This window comes from Macaca thibetana, chromosome 14 (assembly GCF_024542745.1).
Source record: "Macaca thibetana thibetana isolate TM-01 chromosome 14, ASM2454274v1, whole genome shotgun sequence".
NCBI classification, from domain to species: domain Eukaryota; kingdom Metazoa; phylum Chordata; class Mammalia; order Primates; family Cercopithecidae; genus Macaca; species Macaca thibetana.
Window position 1 is genome coordinate 67,137,700 of NC_065591.1, and position 19,568 is coordinate 67,157,267.

The 19,568-nt window shown below is 52.6% G+C and overlaps 1 protein-coding gene across 5 annotated transcripts in view; it reads right to left on the bottom strand.

The window, feature by feature from the left end:
- The window catches only part of GDPD5 (glycerophosphodiester phosphodiesterase domain containing 5), a 92,057-nt gene that overhangs the window by 64,308 nt on the left and 8,181 nt on the right, over positions 1-19,568 (bottom strand). Inside the window, exon 2 of one of the 5 annotated variants that reach the window (XM_050756179.1) lies at positions 17,605-17,678. The exons of 3 other annotated variants lie outside the window; for them this stretch is intronic. The gene's annotated coding sequence lies outside the window, so the exon portion shown is untranslated. Of the gene's footprint in view, positions 1-5,616; positions 5,677-17,604; positions 17,679-19,568 lie in introns of those variants that run through there. One more of the 5 variants, XM_050756180.1, reaches the window with a different exon arrangement.

Genomic DNA, 19,568 nt, shown 5'->3' on the forward strand with positions numbered 1-19,568 from the left:
GCTGGTGCCAGGTCCTGGGCAATCAGCACCTTACATGCTTTATCTCATATAATCCGTTGACTCAGGAGGGAGAGGTATGAATTCTCCAGCATCTTTGCCCCTGGAGGGCCAGCCCTAGGGTATGACCTACAGTGTCCCCATGAGAGTTCCTCTGGAAGACAAAGCCAAAGTTCTTCTATGGAGCTTGGCTGGAAATAGCCTCTTGCTTCTTCTCTTTCTCTTTCTGCTTCTACATTTCCTATTCCCTTAGCAGGTTTCCCTTAGCAGGGAAGCTTCCTAATGAATCACTGTCACACGAATCCTTGCCTCAGGGTCTGCTTCTAGGTCTGCTTCAGGTGTCTGAGGTGGTTGCCATCAATGTTTCCATTTCAGAGATGAGGAAACCGAAGTTCAGAGACATGAAGAGTATCCTGTGAAAGATCCCCATCTTACAAGCAGCAGAACATGCACTTGAATTGACGTCTGCCAGGTGCAAAGCCAAGCACTGACCCCTCAGGCCCCACCCCTTCATCCATGGCCAGCATCATCTGAGTTTGTTTACATCCCCAAATACCGCTGTCCCTTCCTGGTCATCTAGGCTAACTTTCCTTCTTTCTTCTTCTTTTCCTTTTTTTTTTTTTTAACTGGAAGGAAAGGAATGTGCAGATGATCCAAGGGGTATGACTAAGTCCTCAGATTCCTCTGGTTGGCTCAGACCCTGTTTTGGTCAATCCTTGTGAATCAGGGCGGGTCTGACATTCTGGGAATGCAAGGAGACTTCAAATAATCTTCATGAAAACAAGTTGTAAAAACACTGGCCACCACTCCAAGTGGTCGGCTGATAGGCTTGGCTCCATGGAGCAGGGTTGAGCAAGTTCACCAGAAGGGAATGCACAGTGGGAAAAACTTAGGCTAGACCCAAAGGAAGAACTTCCCTGTAATTGGGAGCTGGGCCCAGAGATGGGGTTGGGTGTGGCCTCTTTGGAAGCAGGCCATCCACATCCTGACCTTCCCAGGCCTTTCTTGTTTGCAGTGTCTACGAAACAGCTTTGGTGAGCACTGAAGATGCAAAAACCACCAGAGGCCAACCCCGCCCAGCCCTGAGCTTCAACTCCTGACCTGAACCTGGTTTATGAGGATGCTCTGAGCTAGTGGGGCTTCTGCCTCCTGGGATCCTCCCCACGCCCCAGGGTGGCTGCTACCACCCTACTCTGCAGATGCGAAGACTGGCAGAGGTCAGGGCAGGACTGAAGGCTACCCGCCCAGCACTGCACCTCCTCCACCCTCAGCCCTCCACAACCATTCCTCCAGAAAGCACCACCCCCTCCAGGCACCCTCCCTGCCGCGGGCAGAGGACTAGGCGGGTGTCTACAGATGACCAGTTTACCCTCTCTCCTCCCTCTGGTCTCCCTCTGGTCTCTCCTCTCTCCTCTTCTGGCTCCTTCCAGTCAGCAATGAGCAGCCTGGGGCTCATGCAGTTCATCCCCGGCACCCCTTCCCAGCTCTCCTCCCTTTCTCTCCTTCCTTCTCATTCAAACTTGAGAGTTGTCTACACCCATATCTCCACTTCCTCCCACCCACTGCAAAACCCATTATACCCTCTGCTGCCACCAAGTTCAACAATGGTTCTGTGTGGGTAAATCCACGGGGCACTTCTCCATCCTCAGCTGACACTGCAGAACTCGCCCTCCTAAAACCAGTCTCCTTCCTTGGATTCCGGGACATTAATTGCCCGGTTGTTCGTCCCCCTTTCTGGCCCCACCTCACCAGCCCCTTGCTGGCTTGTCTCTCTGCCCACACCTGAATGCTGCTGCTCTCAATCCTAAGCCCCCTTTCCCTCCCTTGCCCACCATATCCTTCTTGGCAGTATCATCCACCCCATGGCTTCAACCACCCGTCTCTGCCTGGACCAAGCTCAAGACTCAAGTATCCTGCAACCCTCTGGTCACCTGCACCTGGACACCCCACAGGAAGCTCACACCCACAGTGGCCAAATGGGAACTCCTCTCCCTTTCCACGCATTTCAAGGCACCTCCATTCCCTCCAACCTCCAGGCCTGGAAGATGAGAATCACCCTCCCCATCTCCCTCTTCAAACCCTCTAGTGCCATCTGACGCCAAGCCCAGCTCTGCTCTCCATCTCCTTCCTCTCATCCCCCAAACAGCCCTGGAGTCGCCACTCAAACTCCTCCTGCAGGAAGCCCTCCCTGACTCTCCAGCAGGCCCAGGTATGCCTTCACCTGTTTTCATGTGCCCTGTACAGCCATCCATTCAGCAGCCACGCTAGTGTCCAACTGCACAGCTGCCTGCCTGAGCTGGCTCTGGAAGGTAGGGGCAGGGTCTGTCTAACCCTGGGTGCCCAACATCCAGGCCAAGTGCAGCATGAGGGCTCCCAAAGAGGTTTCTCAAATCTGGAAATTTGTATTTTTCTGCTGAGTGTGCCACATTGGTGAGGTCTGGATTTCCCCTCAGACCACAGGCCCCCAGGGGCAAGGGCTATCCCCTGGCTCAGCCCCTCCTCGCACTTAGCCCCCTTCAGAGCACCCTAACCTGCCTGCCATTTATGAGGAGATACCATGGGGGCCCTGGAGAGAGCCTAAGAGGCCCACCTCATACTTGTGCAAACACACGCGAACACACAGAGACATCCAAAAAGACAGGGCACATATTCACGGACAGACACGGGTGACACGAGTGGGCACACTGGCGTGAGCACACAGGCTCCTGGAAGTACATGGAGCCGTGCAAAGACAGGTCCACAGGAATGTAAACATCCTGGAAACACAGACCCGGGCCATGGCCTCGCTCAGAGTTACCTGCTCCAGGGGTGACGCCTTTGGCTCAGCCAGGGTTCCAGGCTGGTGCTCGGGGCACCAGAGCAGGGGCTCAGGGAGACGTGGCAACAGTTCCCTGAACAGTCTGGCTGGTTTCATTTGGACTCGAGGCTGTGATCAGAGTGGGGAGGGGTGCTGGGAGAGGAGAGGGTGAGGGAGCAGGAGCCACTCTCCACAGACGGGGCTGGGGGCAGAGGAAGAGGCCACTGGCCCTGCCAGGCTCCTCCAGACCCCTCTGCCAAGGGAGTTACACTTCTGCCCTCCCCTACCAAAGAGCCAATCTCAGCAGAGAACAATCACGAAGTTTCTAATATACTGGAAAAGGAGGGAAAGCAAGCCAGGCTAGGTATGCACATCACATTCAAAACCGATGTAAATGACCCGTGCCAAACACCGGGGAGTGGGCCCCATCAGTCCTGACCTCTCCCTACACGCCCAAGTCCAGTATCTCCCAAGATCCTGTTGATTCGGTCTCAGAAATGGCTTCCTCATGATGGTACTCAAGCCTCTCATATTGCTGCCTGAGAAACAGACGGACATCCTGGAACCTTCAGGATTAAGTACAAAACCTACATGCAAAACTCTTCTCAACCTGGGCTTTCCAGTCACTTCCTTCACTCCTCACCTCAGGCCAGCCCTGCCACCTGGAGCTAAGTTCCTGCTCCAGGGACTCCTCTCTCCAGCTCGACACCTTTGCAAAGTTAATTTATCTGTGTAGAATGCCTTTCTGCTTGCCTCAGTCTGGTGAACTCCTATAGATCCCTCAATACCCAAATGGGAAATGCTGCTATTCGGTGGATTGGCTTCCATAGTGGCAGTCACATCCTACAGTCAGCACATCATGAATAAGTTGCATATGGTCAAAATCACCCTTGGTTTTATCTAGCTACCATTTATATACGATGCCTAGGCATTGTTCTAGGCATTTCCTGTGTTTACTCATCTAACTCTCACAATTGTAACAGATTGTATTTCCAAAGACATCTGCAGCAATGTCTCCCATCCTACACCGTCTTCTTACAAAGTGATGCTGACACCAGTCCCATGGAGAGAGGTGGGGTCTCTGTCACCCCCACTTGAATCTGAGAGGGCTTGGGAGTAATGGCTGAGGTGACACTATGGCACTTTCAGGGACCGGTCATCCAGTGTGAAGCAGCTTCTGCCTCCTTCACTGGGACACTCCTGCTAAAGTCCTGCACCACCATGTAGACACCGTGATTGCTCTGAGGCTGCCTTGCTGTGGGAAAGCTCAAACAAGCCCGCAGAGAGAGAAAGGAAGGCCTGAGACTATGCAAAGAGCAAGAGAAGCCGGGTCAACCTCCAAGTGCCCCAGCTCCTCCTCACTCTAGACGCCATCTGACAGAAACCATGTGAGACCCTGAGCCAGAGCCACTGGGCTTAGACCAAGGCTGAGTCCAACTTAAATTCCTGGCCTATAGAAACTGTGAGATAATGATTGCTTTTTTTTTTTTTTTCCTGAGACAGAGTCTCGCTCTATCGCCCAGGTAGGAGTGCAGTGGGACATCTCAGCTCACTGCGAACTCTCTGCTTTTTTTTTTTTCCCAGTCTCGTTCAGGTAAGCGATCACTCTCTCTGCCTCAAGCGATTCTCCTGCCTCAGACTCGTGAGTAGCTGGGATTACAGGTGCGCTCCACCATGCCCAGCTAATGTTTGTATTTCTAATAGAGATGGGGTTTCATCATGTTGGCCAGGCTGGTCTCAAACTCCTGGTCACAGGTGATCCACCTGCCTCAGCCTCCCAAAGTGCTGGGATTACAGGCATGAGCCACCACGCCTGGCCATAACTGTTCTTATATAAAGTCACTAAGTTTTGGGGTGATTTGTTATGTGACAACAATAACTAACAAATATAAATTATGAACTATCATTCTCCCCACTTCAGAAAAGGATCTGAGGCAGAGAGGCTAAGCAACTTGTCCAAGGTCACAGAGGTAGTAACTGGCAGAACTGGGATTTGAACCCAGGCAGTTTAGCCTCAGAATCCACACCATTCACTGCTATGCCATACTGAGTGCCTGCAAGGTCTGATTGGTCTCCCAGCCCACAGCAGGCCTCAGGGAGTGGTTGCTGAACAAATGAGCGAAGGAAGGAATAGGCAAATGAATGAATGAAAGTGAGCAAAAGCAGATGAACTCCCAGGTGCGAGGCAAGGACCTTAGAGAGCCTGTACCATGCAAATGAGTCTGAAGTGAGCCCCCTTGTTGCTGAAGCAGTTTCGCTGTCCACAGCCCTGGGGAAAGTCAGGTGATCAGAGGAGACTAGCAGGTGCCATTGGCCTCCGTCCACTACGGATGCTCATCTCTTTTTTTTTTTTTTTTTTTTTTTGAGACGGAGTCTCGCTCTGTCGCCCAGCCCAGGCTGGAGTGTGGCGCGATCTCGGCTCACTGCAAGCTCCGCCCCCAGGTTCACGCCATTCTCTGCCTCAGCCTCCCGAGTAGCTGGGACTACAGGCGCCCCACCGCGCCCTAATTTTTTGAATGCTGCACCGTGGGATTACCTTGTGACACAGGCCTCCCAAAGTGCCAGGCGTGAGCCACCGCGCCCGGCCATGGATGCTCATCTCTTGAGCCTCCTGAGATGTTCATCTCCCTCCTAATGCTGCAGGGACACAGGCCCCTAGGGAGGCTTGCGGACCTCAGGGACTGCAGAGGGAAGGTCCCCAGGCTGGAGAGCCAAGTTGAATCCTGGCATGGCCATTGACTGGCTGTGTGAACTTGGATGAGTCCAGTCCATGCCCCTCTCTGTGTACAGGTGCTCTCCAGCTCCAATATTCTGAGACTCACCAGGTGCTCAGCTGGCCTCATGGATGGGGTGCAGGTGAGCTGTGGGTCCTATAGCCATGGGCAAAAGGGACCTGTCCCTAGAGGGAAAGTGGATAACAAGAATGAATCCCACCTACTATTCACTGCAAACCTGCTGCGTGCCAAGTGTTTCAACATGAACAATTTCTACTCCTTGCAGCAATCCCACTGGGCACAGTGGCAGGTGAGGATGGCCTTAGACCTAGCTAAAGGGAGGCTAAAAGCCAGGGTCCAACCCAGGCCCATCCAACTTCAAAACTCCCCACTCTTGTCACAAGAGCCAAGAAGCAGAAGCAACCCAAAGGTCCATCGACAGGTGAACGGACAGAAAAATGTGGTCTAGCCACACAATGGAGCAGCGCTCTGCCGAACAAAGAAGGGGATCCCGCCACATGCTACAGCATGGACGAACCATGAGGACACTGTGCTAGGTGAAATAAGCCAAATACTGTATGTTTCCACTTATATGTGGTATCTAAAATAGTCAAACTCAGAAACAGAAAGTGGAATGGTGGGTGCCAGGGGCCAGAGAAAGAGGGGGAAATGGGGAGTAGTTGTGTAATAGGTAGAGTCTCAGTTTTGCAAGATGAAAAAGCCCTGGAGATCTGTTGCACAAGAATGTGAATATAGTTAACATATGGAACTGTATTTAACATGGTTACTATGGTACATTTTATGTTTGTTAACATAAAATAATACAATTTTAAAAAATACTCTCACTCTCGAGGTAGATAGGGAGATTAGAAAGGGTATTAGGAAGGGGAGTCCAGGAAGGCTTCACAGAAGAGGGGGCATTTGAGCTGGGCAGGATTTGGGCAAGCACAGATGGGCCTGGGGCACTACAGACAGAGGCTTGGACCTTTGGCCCCTGCCTCCCTCTCAGGATCCAGCTGCCTCAGCCCCCCGCCCCACCCCCGGCTCTCCAGATCACCACCGAAAAGCAGTGCCCCAGAGGAGAGTAGGCATTGGCTTGGAAGAAGGGATTTCCTGAATACCTACTATGTGCTCTGAGGCCCACTCACTGCATGACCTTGGGCCAGTCCTTGTCCTTGTGGGGCCCCTGTTTTCCTGTCAGTACCATCAGAGAGTGACCTGCGATTCCTAGGTGTCCTTCCAATTCTCACACTGGGAATAATCTCTCAAGGGGAGGCAAGAGGCACCAGAGACCTGCAGAGAGCAGGGAACAGGACACTCTCTGGTCAAAAGACCGGGAATCTGGAGCTGCAGCCTCATGATCCTGCCCCAGGCAGCCTCTACTCACTTCACAGAAGGGAAATCTGAGACCGACGTGGATTTGGTTTAATTCAAACCTAACCAACGTGTGCCTGCACCTACTATATTTGTGATAGCGCCGTAATTCCTCCTCCAGTCCAGCACCGTTTCTCCTATTCCATGCTGCCAAAAGTGGAAAAGACTCTAACATAAGGTAAAGCATGAATCATTGCAGTCAGAGAGACAAAATCCTCCATGCCTAGGGCTCTCTCCAAGAATTCTGACTCTTGCCTCTTTCCCCTAGCTCTCAGGAACTCCGTTTCTCCCCCAGAAGGAACCGGGCAGGGCAGTCCTTGATTCCAATATCAGTTCCACCAAGTACCAGCTGGGCCTTTGTGTTCTCATCTGCATCATGGAGATAAGGACCCTTTCCAGAGCCTCTTGGGAGGGTCAGATACAGCAACAGCACAAAATGCTGAGCCAAGAGCTTGGCACACAGTAGGCACTCAATAAAAGGTCGCCATAATCTGTTCTCTCCCTTCCAAAGACATTTTCATCGATCTGTTTGTTCCTCTCAGGGACGCTCTGTTTTGTTTGAGCTCTTCCCAGAAGACACTCCCCCCAGAACACTGGGTGATGCTCCTCAGCCAGCCCCAGGGAGGAGGAAGGAGGAGGGATGAACTTACTTGATGGGAAAAGGAAAATTCATCATCAGGTAAACACAAGACAGCAACCCTGGGGAAGTCCAGTGGCTTTCCCCTCCACCTAGGAGGACCCAGGGTGGCCCCAGATCCCGCTTAATAAGCTCCCCGGGGCCTGGCTGGGAGGCCTGATATGATCTGGCTGCTACTTAAATCACACAAAGCCTTCTATTCTTAGCTGAGCAGGCGCCTGGTTCCATCCCAGCTGTCCATTAGCACTAACCAGCCCCAGGCACGCATCACAGTGGCCAGTCAAGACCACAAGGAAGGGCAGGGGCAGCTCTGTGATCTGACTGAAGTCCAAGACCTACCTGAGGGGACTACAGATGACTCCCCAGTTGCCAGAGTGTTCACGGAGCCTGCAGAGGGGCTGCCTGGGCTGGATGAAGGTTTGGATTGTGACCACTAAGGCCACCTCCAAGTCTGGATTTCATATCACCAAGATTCTATGGTTCCATGATCCAGTGCTTCCAAGATTTGGGAACTGAAAGAGTCCACGGTTCTAAGGACCAAGGTTCCAAGATGCCAACAAAGACAGGATGCTGGGCTCTAGAGTGGGCACCCTGCCCCTGCCCCCCTCCCCCCCCTCCCCCTTCTCCGTCCAGCCTGTAATCCCAGCCTTGGGAAGAGGCAGAGGGATGGCCAGCTCTGAAACCCCCCAATCCTGGTGGGGGTTCCTCGGGAGGCTGGCATGGCGGGGAGGCGGTGCTTGCACAGATGCGGCCAGCATCCAGCCTGGGCGACAGAGCGGACTCTGGCACTGAGGTCAGCAACACTTGACAGCATGGTTTTATGTCAGCAACACTTGTTTTATGCCACCCTCATCCACTGGGGCAAGACTCCCGGGGGAACTTCTGGTTACTGCAGAGACCAACAGGGAAAGAAAGAGGGGAAGGGTCAAAGCTGCCCTGGGGCCCACCAATGCCAGATACTGCTGGGCAGGGTGTTCAGTGTCTGCTCTGTGCCAGCAGGGCCAGCATACCCTTGTCAGGCAGGCATGGAGAGGCTGGGTGGGCTACCCAGGGTCACAGGCCGGAAAGTGCAGGAGCCGGGCTGAGAACCCCAGGCTGGGCTGGCTTCACAGATCACTGCTCCCCTCACCCTGCTACGCTGTAGGCCGCAGCTTCCTGGGACCACTTCTTCCAACATCATTTAGAGGGGAAAACAGGCCCAGAGGGAGAAAGGGCCTATGATCAAGGTCACACAGAGAATTGGTGGCAGAGCCAGGCAGAATTGTTCCCAGGCTGGGGGGCACTGGCTGCCTCCAAGCCCCACTGGGTCACAGCCACCGAGCCTTTTCTGCATTCCTCCTTTTCAGCCCAGACCGGGATTCTTAAGGCAGGGCTGTCTCCTGTTCCCTTAGTCCCCAACACAGTGGCTGCCCCATGAGGCCATCTGAGTGACAAGCCAAGAATCAGAGGATGGGACAGTGGGTCAATGCCTCACACCCAAGGCTGGCCAGCTCAGCACACACATGGTCTGGAGAGAGTTGACCCTGTTAGATGCTGGGGACAATCACAGGGACACTTGTCAGGAACACTCAGAGGCTAATTAAACAGCTGTCCCATTAAGGAAAGCAAATCAGGCTCCACACACACATTGACCATCACAGAGCCTGCCAGTCCTTAGGACGGGACACTCAGCCTCGGCTGCCTGAGCCCTTGACCTGCACTCTGGGCCGTCATCCCCCAACACCCACTATCTATCAGTAGCTTTTTTTTTTTTTTTTTTCTCCAATAGGATTTTATAGATTATTTCTCATCTGAAGCTCACAATGATCCTGAGAATTAGGTACTTGTTCCCTCCATTTTATAGGACAGGGAGGACAAGGGACTCGCCCAGGTCACCTGGCTAATATGACAGACTCAGGACTCACACCCAGTGACTTTACCTGGTCCCAGAGGAAAGGTCAACAAATACCTGGGTGATTTTCAAGCCCTTTTGGTGGAGCCACAAGGTACAAAAATGTGCCTAAGCTGCACTGACCATTTTGAGGAAGTCGACAAAAATCTCCTCTCTCCTGCTTACAGAGACCACAGATCAAGTATCTAAAAACATCCAATTACTTTGCTCTGGCCTAGCATTAGATCTGCCCTGCAAACTGGTGGCCTGCCATCCATCCGGTGCCCTCCTGGGTATGCCACCCACTGGGTTGATTTGATCTCGCACCAGCCTTGTGACGTTGGCCTTATCATCGGCATCTTAAAATGAGGCCAGCTAAGGCTAAGAGAGGCCCAGGCACAAATTCAAGGTTGCACAGGCGCAGGGATGGAACCACGACAGGAAGCCAGGTGTGTTCCTGCTCCGTCTTCTTAAGACTGGGGGAGAGTTGGAGGAGGGGTAAATTGATGTTTGTTCACTGGGATCTTCTAAAAATAATCCGCTTAGGTTTACATCAATATCCCAGTATATCTTTCTCCCTGCCTGCCACTCTGCCTCCCCCACTGTGGCCCCCACACCAGTCTAAGCAGAGGGAGGATCTGTGATGCCTCTGGGTGCCAGCCTCACCAGCTGTCTGCCCCTGCTCCCCCCACATAGGACCAGGACCATCTGGAGCTGCTCAGGAACAAGGGCACTGAGAGGGACCCCCAGAATTCCAGGAGAAGGGATGCTGGGCACAACCTAGCCTTGTCCCTCCAGCACCTACCCTGGGCAGGTGGCTTTGACTCAGCATGCTGTGACAGGCTGTAGGCCTCCCAGAGAGGGTACCCGAGGCCCTGCTGAAATAAAGCAGTGTCCACATTGAAGATCTTGGTCATCCCGACACCTCCTGGCACGAACAGGGAAGTGAAAGGGATGTGGAATGACTGTCTTGTTTTGCCCCTCGAGCGCTATGCCGACCAGCCACCCAGGGATGCAGGACACAGAGAGGCTCCTGCATGTGGGCAGGCCATGTTAGACCCAGACTGTAAACAGGACAGACAAGTTGGGTGTGGGGGGTGTTCTTGACATGTGCTCCCAGCCTGCCCCAGAGACCAAGACCCCTGGGTTGCAGCCAGGGAAGGGGCGGGATCTGGCCCCTGGGCCCAGCAGATAGGAAGGACAGCACCATCTTTCTCTCTGTTCAAACACAGACAGGGCTGCAGACACACAGTTCTGGCCTGTGTGTGCGACTTGTACATAATTCAGAGGCTCCTATTGCTCTGGCCTGGATAAAATGTACCAGCAGGGGCAGCTTGCACAGAGAACAGTGAGCTGATGCCAGGGAGCACTTCTTGAAAAGAGGTGAGTGGTCCAAAGGTTTGGGGGATTAATAGAAATTGGACAAATGAGTATTGTTAATGGCAAGAACTATTTACTTGTTTGTGGAGTAAGTCAGTTTACAATCCATGTTCATAAACTTTATCCCGTTGAACCTTCATAAAAGTCCAGTGTGGAAGTTACTAACAGACAAGAAGGCAGAGGCTCAGAGGCTGAGTCACTTGCCCATTTTCTCTTTCTTTTTTGAGATGGAGTCTCGCTCTGTCACCCAGGCTGGAGTGCAGTGGCACGATCTCAGCTCGCTGCAACCTCTGCCTCCCGGGTTCAAGCGATTATGCTGCCTCAGCCTCCCGAGGAGCTGGGAGTACAGGCACACACCACCACGCCCAGCTAATTTTTGTATTTTCAGTAGAGACAGGGTTTCACCATGTTGGCCAGGCTGATCTCGAACTCCTGACCTCAAGTGATCTGCCCGCCTCAGCCTCCCAAAATGTTGGGATTACAGGTGTGAGCTACCGCGCCTGGCTGCCCATTTTCACATAGATGGAAGCAGAGCTTCCTCCCTGTGCTAAGCTGCAGCATGCGCTCAACTCCACTGCCACTCCCAGTCACAGGATGTCCTTCTGGGAATGTCCTTCTGGACTCAGGGAGTCAACTGCTGAAGGCAGAAAGCACGAGGGGCAAAGTTCCCTGGCAGCAGGAGGGCTGTGCCCCACTGAGGGCACCATGGCCCCTGCCTGGCTGGGGCAACCCAGAGGACCCTGAGGCAGGGGACAGGGGGAGTGGTCAGGCCTTCCCCTGCACAAGCATCCAGAACTCCTGAGAGCTCTTCAGGGTAGGAAGGGAGGTGCCAGGTGACCTCGCTTGACCACTAGTGTGAAGAATCCGAGGCCTACAGAGGGAGAGTCCAGCCAGTCCACAAACACCCACTGGGAACCAGCCAGGTGCGGGGGACACTGGGATGAATGTGACCAGCTCTGAAGAGGCTCGTCAGGTGAGTACCCACTTAGCTGGAGCTCAGACCCTCACAATCCTCCCCAGGAACTTCTTCAGCCCCATCTGACCTACTTTTCCTCCCTCTGCTCCCACAGCCACGGGGTCCTTACAGGGTCCTCATGACGCAGTGTCATGTGCTGCCTCCTTTCAACTCTGCTCCAGCTGTTGGAAGAGCGCCCTTCCCAGCCACTTGGAGCACGTCCATCCCCACTCCCCAATCTCTTCTTCGCAGAGCCTCACTTAAGTGCCCCCCAACCCCAAGCTGAAACTGATGGACTCCAGGAGGAAGCTCACTCACTTTTTCCCCTCCCCGTCCCCTCCTCCTCCCGGCCTCCCCATGCTCTTGACCTCCCTTGCAACATCTGTGCACTCTGCCCAGGGTAATGGGTCCTGGAATTGCCTCACTCTCTGCCCCTCAGGACCTGGGACTAAGAAGGTGCAGCTCCACTGAATTGAGTAAATGTGTCACCCACCCAAAGTAATGACCCAGAGCAATTAACAAATCACTTCCTCCTTTTAAAGCATGTATTTAAGGCTTATCTGTCTTTAAAAATCCTTGGTGGGCACGGGAAAATGAAATGGAAGAGTCTTAGTCAGATTGTCTTGGCATTTCCAAGTGCTGGCTCTGTTCCTGGCACACAGTAAATGTCTGAGATATGTTCGTTTAGTGGATGAAAGAATAAAAATATCTCCACCTGCCACTTGCCCCTGCTGCCTGAAGTTCCAGCATTACCACTGAACCTTTTCTGGGGCTAAAGAGTATTCCCTGTGATGCTCTCTCAAAATGCAGTCCTGGGCCAGGAAACTAGCTCTAGCTGGAGCCTTCCTTGTACAAAACAGCAAGGTCAGGGTTTGCCCATGAGATCTTCTCACAGTACTTTCTCAAGATGATGTGTCCAGACCCTGCTCTTTGACCAAGGAGTTGCATGTTCAAATGAGCTTAGGAAAGGGTGGCTGCACACTGTGCCACCCATTGGGGTCCCCAATTCATATTAATACATTAAAGACCCTGAGAAGGCCTGTTTAGATTTATGTGACCTAGTGTTTCCCAAATCTGTATGCTCATGCATCCTCAAATCCATTCCCATGCCATGGGACTAGGGTTCCTCAGGGGACAGTTTGGGAAGTGTGGACTAGATAGTGTGCCTGGGTCCAGGTGGGACAAGGTCTGCAGGTTGAAGTGTCTTCCTTCACTTCCCTGCACTGACCATTTGACAAAGGCAGAAGGTTCAACCTCAGCCACCACTACTAATAGCTCATGACAGAGACAGATAATGAACATGGCATCAGACAGCTTCCAAATGCAGCACGAAGGAGAGAGAAAGTAACAGGGTGGGCCAGAGACCTGAGTGAGTTCCAGCTGTCATTTTGTGCTCACTGCTGGCCATTGGGCGGGGGACCCCATCCTGCTAAGCTTTGCATTCATCATCTGCAAAATGGGGATAATGCTATTCTCAGGGCTGTTGTGAAGATTCAGCGTGGTAATGCCAGCAGAGGCAGATTATAAACTGTCAAGTCCGGTGCCAGCATTTGCTATGTGCATCATTATTTCACTGCATACATGGCCAGGAGGGTGTGGTAATGTCTTGATTGATCACAAGGCACTGCAGAGGTCCTCAATCAGGACAGATGGATGGATGGATACATGGATGCATGGAAGAATGGACAGACAGAATCCCCAGTGTGACCCAGGCTTACCAATGGCTGGCTGGTTGAATAGGTATGAATGAATACATGAACCAATTCTAATAAGGTCAACTGTTCCACTTCTTAGTCCCCAACTGGTAGAAGCAGCAAATTGGGAAGGACACACACACACACACACACACACACACACACGCATGAGGGGAGAGGAAAGAGCCGCAGCACTCTGGAGGCAAGTCTGTGGGCAGCAGAATAAAGGAACCGACAGGGTGGGAAGAGCCAGAAACCAGAGTTGAACACGTGCAGCAGCCCACAGTCATCTGGCACAGGGGTCAAGCCTGTCGGCATTCTCAGCAAGGCGGTTGGGGTTCCTAAGGCCTGTCCCTCGAGCCATCCATGTTGCCATTGTTCAGGGGAAGAAAGTGATCAATCTCTTTCGCAAAGGTTTCCAACCAAAACTGTTAAGAGTTGTTCTTAATGGGATAGAGAGCACAAAGAAGTCTTTAGGGCTGGTTGTGCTGCCTCACGCCTGTAATCCCAGCACTTTGGGAGGCCAAGGCGGGTGGATCACCTGAGGTCAGGAGTTCGAGACCAGCCTGACCAACATGGTGAAACCCTGTCTCTACTAAAAATACAAAATTAGCCGGGCATGGTGGTGGGCATCTGTAATCCCAGCTATGTGGGAGGCTGAGGCAGGAGAATCACTTGAACCTGGGAGGCAGAGGTTGCAGCCTGGGCAACAAGAGCAAAACTCTGTCTCAAAAAGGAAGGAAGGAAGGGAGGGAGGGAGGAAGGAAGGAAGGAAGGAAGTCTTTAAGGCAAGACACAGGTCTTAGCTGCTGCTTCTGGAAAAATGTTTCTTACAGTTTATATGAATTCATCAACACATGTAAGCACAGGACATACTGTGTACCAGGCAAGTGCTGTTGGGCACTGGGGACACAACGCCACATCCAGACAGCATCACATATGGAAGGTTCTGGATAAATGAGGTATTGGGTCACTTGAGGATAGAGATGGAGGTTTTGTAGAAAAAAAAATTCACAGATAAGAAGTCTGGAGGACTGATTTAAATCATTACATGACCTCAGACAAGTCACCTTCCTTCTCTGAGCCTCCATCTTCCCATCTATAAAGTGGGTAAGATAAAAATCATGAAAAGTATTACATGGCACTAGACACTAACCCAGCAGTTACAGATGTTCTCTTAATGTACACAGTCAGCAAGGCAGGTGTTGCTAACAATTTGTTGTGGGGTAAATTGTCCCTTTCACAAACTGAGACCAACTTGCCTGAGGTCAGAGAGTTGATGGGAGTCAGGGTGTAAGCTCTGGTGTGTCTGATTCCAGAGCCCACACTCTCCCACCCTCCCAAACAAGACCCACGCTTCCTTCTCACAGACTGCTGTGAGGATGCAATAGATGTTAGAGTGCTTCATAAAGTTAAACTGTTATGTGTCCAAAGGCAACAAGTAGTCAGTCTTGACTCTCCGTGAAACTAAACACTGAAGTTCACAGGGGCACTCAGAACTGGCCACAGCCTAGAACTCCTGGGCTCCTCACTCTCAACCTCTGGCATTCCTTGGCTAACTTCCTCCCAGGGAAAGAGATCCGGCAATCCCAGGAGCCCCAGATGACCCCTCAAGGCCCACAGAGCAGGGTTCCCCTGGAACCCATGGGGCCCCCTCCTAGACCAGGAGACCACCTGGCTAGTAGCCTCCTGACTCTCCTGTGCTCCACTCCTGCCAAGGACCTAGAGGGCACGGCCTGGCCCAGGTGCCATGGGAGCTGCCCCAGGGGCCCTCACCACTCCCCACCGACAGGCTGTGGGACCTCAGGCCAGTCACCTCACCCCTCTGAGCCTGAGGTTTCTCACCTGCAAAATGAGGGATGAAAGTGGGTCTCATGTGGGAAAGGATCCACTCCAAGGAAAGACTCAAACATGACTGCCCTTGAGCTGGGTGAGTTCAGCTGAGTGGCAGGAAGGGGAGCACCAGGCTCTCAAAATCCCTGTTTTGGAGGGAGGCACAACCCTACCTACCAGGAATCACCCATCTAACCTTGAATTCTCAGCCTGCCCTTGGCAGTCCTGGTCTGAGAGGTGGACTCAGCTGTTACCACTGCCAGCCACCAGCAGGACCCTATCTGCTGTCTTCCCAGGTTGGCTAAGGTCCCAGCAGGGGAGAGGCAGGAGAAGGGACTTCAGTCAGAACTACGTATGTCTTCACTGGAGGGACCTGGGCCCCAGAGCACAGAGATTCTTGCAGGCCCACGGTGGCCCGAAATGGTTGCTAACTGGCCTCGGGCCACACAGTGAGACAGAGGTGCCAGGACCCAGGCTCTGGCCCAGCCCAGGGCTCTCTGCACTGGCCCAAAGTCACCCCTTTTGGAGCATGGATTAAGCACAGAGAGGAAGAACAGTGTGAAGAGTTAGGATGATGCACCCCCTACCCTGCCCTGGTCAAGAGGCTCTGGCCATTGACGGCTGGGCCCACAAGCCCCAAGGTGAAAATCAACACCTGGTCACCCAATTCCCTGCTTCACTCACTGCAGGCACTGACAGGGCACATCTGGATGGAGGAGGGGCTCAGTCTGCCTCTGCAGAGTCCCCAGCAAGAGGAAGAAGGCTCCAATAGCAGCAAAATGGACTTCAATTAGTCTCAAGAAAGAACTTCCTGCAGAGGCATTAAGCATGAACACAGAGAAGGGGGGCACGATGAGGGCAACTGTAACATCTCCTCTGAAATACAGGATGCTGTCTCATTCATTATGTCATTTTACTTTCTTTCTTTTTTTTTTTTTTTTTTTTTTTTTTTTGAGACAGAGTCTCGCTCTGTCGCCCAGGCTGGAGTGCAGTGGCCGGATCTCGGCGCCCGCCACCTCGCCCGGCTAGTTTTTTGTATTTTTTTAGTAGAGACGGGGTTTCACCGTGTTAGCCAGGATGGTCTCGATCTCCTGACCTCGTTATCCGCCCGTCTCGGCCTCCCAAAGTGCTGGAATTACAGGCTTGAGCCACCGCGCCCGGCCATCATTTTACTTTCAAACCAGCCTGGAAGGTAAGTGTTGCTGCTCTAATTTTGTAAGTGAGCAACTGAGGCTCAGAGAGGCTAAGTTACTTGCCCATGTCTTCTAAGTTCCACTCAAGAGAGGCAGAGCCAGGATTTAAAGCCAGAACTCTGACTCCACATACCTCCCTTCTCAGGAAGTCTCTGAGGATCCAGGTGTTACCACACCTGCCATGGGCATCTCACTGTGCCACCTCAGATGCCCAGGTGTGAGCTAGGAGATGCCAGAGGCGTTCCTTTCAGGAAGGAGAGGGAGTGCTCACTGGTGGCCAGCTGTAAAGGGCTCTGTGTCCTAGGACTGCCAGCTGTGCCTCTGCAGACAACACCCTGTGGGGGCCTCCCACGTGGTTTCCGTGCAAAGTGCCATATCTTCTGTCCTTTCCCTGACCATGCCTCCTCTTGGGCAAGGATTAGTCTCTGGCACCATTATGCCTCCTGCTCCCTACTTGGCAGGAACCCCAACCCCCACCCAACTCTACACCCAGACTCCCCATCACAGGGCCCGGCAGCATTTGGTGGCACTTGCTGCATGGCCTGTCCCAGGCCTGTTCAGCCCCACACTCCACTTACCTGACATTCACAGGCTCCTGGGAGACCCTCTGAACTCAGAGTGGTGTGGTTCATGGCACCCGGGACATGGGCAACATGTTCTGGGTTCAGGACTATCCCCAGAACTGTGGCAATAACTACCCAGCTCTAAGGAAGGTGTATAAAGTGGCCACATCGGGGCCAGCTCCAGGCTGGGCGAGTTGCAGCAGGGCTGGGGCTGCTGCTCTGTACACCTGAGCTTGCCTGACACTAGCCTACCTATGACTTCTGCTCCACTCCAGAGGATCCCCTGTCCCTGGCAGGGTCACCCCAGAAGCCACCTGTAACTTGCTTTGGGGGAGGAGGCAGAGATGGAGAGATGGGTAACTCCAAAACTCCTCTCGCCAAAGTGTCTGTGGCAGCTGGGCTGCTGATTCATCTTTGGGGTGAGAGCTGAGAGCTCCTTCATTAAGGGGCATGGTAAAAACAGATGATCTTTAAACTGTGTCCTAAGGACAGTGTATTCAGTGGACTCCCGGGCTTTCGAGGGACAGATTGATGAAGTGTCTTTAGTTTGCCTCTCCAGAGCCACTCTCCACCTTGTCTGGGGCCCTGGGAACTGACCTCTGTGGACTGTAGTGGGCTCCGTGCTGCTGGCTTCCAGAGAGGTTCACCCAACAGGAAGCACAGATGGGGGACTGAAGGAAAGAGAAAAGACAGTTGAGGTTTATCCCCTGTGAGGTCTCGTGGGTTGACTGGGTCCCTGTACTGATGGCCCACAGCCCCTGTCCCTATAGCTGCCCACTTCCCTTGCTCCTTCAGCCCTGAGTGGCAACTGCTCCCAGCCACTACTAGTCCCTCAGTGCTGCACTATCCTGTGTTGATTTGTTACACGCCTAATGCCTGAGCCAGTCACTCCGGGTTGATGCACCCTCTCTGGCTGTGCCAAGGCAAGGAGACCAAGCACTGCCACCAATGGCCCCTTTTGTAGTCTTCCTCTGTCCAGCCCTCAGAGCCTCCTCTGCTCTTAAAGAAGAGCAGTTTGAAGGGATGCCCATGATTACACGTGCAGGCCTCCTCTGTCCTCTGTCTCAGCCTGGGCCTGGTAGGGCAAGGGGAGCAGGTTGGGAGATAGGGAGCATGGACCAGCCAGTGAAGGAAGGGGCAGGAGGCAGGGGTCAGCTCCCCAATGAGTGCATGCACCAACAGCTTTTGAGTGCTTAGTGTACGGTAGGCACTGCGCTCCACATACCAAGAATTTTATTTGCTTCTCAGGCAATCCCAGGAATTCCTTCCTACTAATGCATTTTACAGGAGAGACAACTCGTGCTCAAAGAGATAAAATGATTCTTCCAGGGTCATCCTGCCAGTAAGTGACAAAGCCAGGATCAACGTAAGTTTTCTGTCTTCTGTATGGTAGACATATTGGACAGAGATAACTGGACTTGAGCAAGTCCTGAGAATGAACTTGTATGGCAGATGCACCTGAATGCAGTCTGGTTCTAAGCTAAGGGATCTGGGAGTAGCCAACCCGGAGATCCATTCCTTATCTATGAGGAACATCTGAGCTCCCGGCCCATCCTATGGAACCTGCGGGCCAAACAGGATTGAGGCCTGTTGTTTTGGGGTAAATGCAGGTTGCTAGGTGGAAGTTGTTGGGGGAGGTGCTAAGTGAAAATGCTATAGAAATTGCATGCTTTTAGGCCAGTGGGGCTGTGACTCACGGCTATAATCCCAGCACTTTGAGAGGTGGAGGTGGGCAGATCACCTGAAGTCAGGAGTTTGAGACCAGCCTGACCAACATAGTGAAACTCCATCTCTACTAAAAATACAAAATCAGCTGAGTGTGGTGGCACATGTCTGCAATCCCAGCTACTCGAGAGGCTGAGGCAGGAGAATTGCTTGAACCTGGGAGGCAGAGGGGTGCAGTGAGTGAAGATCGTGCCATTGCACTCCAGCCTGGACAATAAGAGCGAAACTCCATCTCAACAAAAACAAAAACAAAAACAAAAACAAAAAAAACTGCACACTTCCTGCAAGTGGTTGTGGTTCTTCGGTCCAGTCAGCAGCCACTGGACTCTCTCCCCTGTGTGTGAGCCCCTAGTAAAACTCCATGTTTCATTCGCTGGCTCTGGGTCTCCTCTTTGGTCTCTTGAGCCTGGTGCCATCCTCACTGGCACTGATGGGGTTTGGCACAACACCTAGTAACTGCCTTGAAATAATTTTAGTGAACTGGCTCACAATCACAGCAGAGTTGGATGACTTAAGTGCGGTCAGTTATTGGCGAGAATTTGCCCAGAGGCCTCTAATGTTCCCTGGACACCCCCTCCTAGGTTAAAAAAAAAAAATCCTCTGACATTCTACAGTTCTCCCAGGTGGGACAGGGGCCCCAAGTGGGTGGTGCAGTTGGGTGTCCGGGTTGGAAAAACAAGCAGATTCAGACAAGGCTTCATTGTTAAGGAGAGTCTGACACTTTGACCATTAAAGCAAAACTGAGCAAAACAAAATGCTTACTGCCTTGTCTTATCTCTTAGAGACAAAGGGAACAGTGGGAAGGGCCCCAGGGCTGGGTGTTGATCCCACCCCAA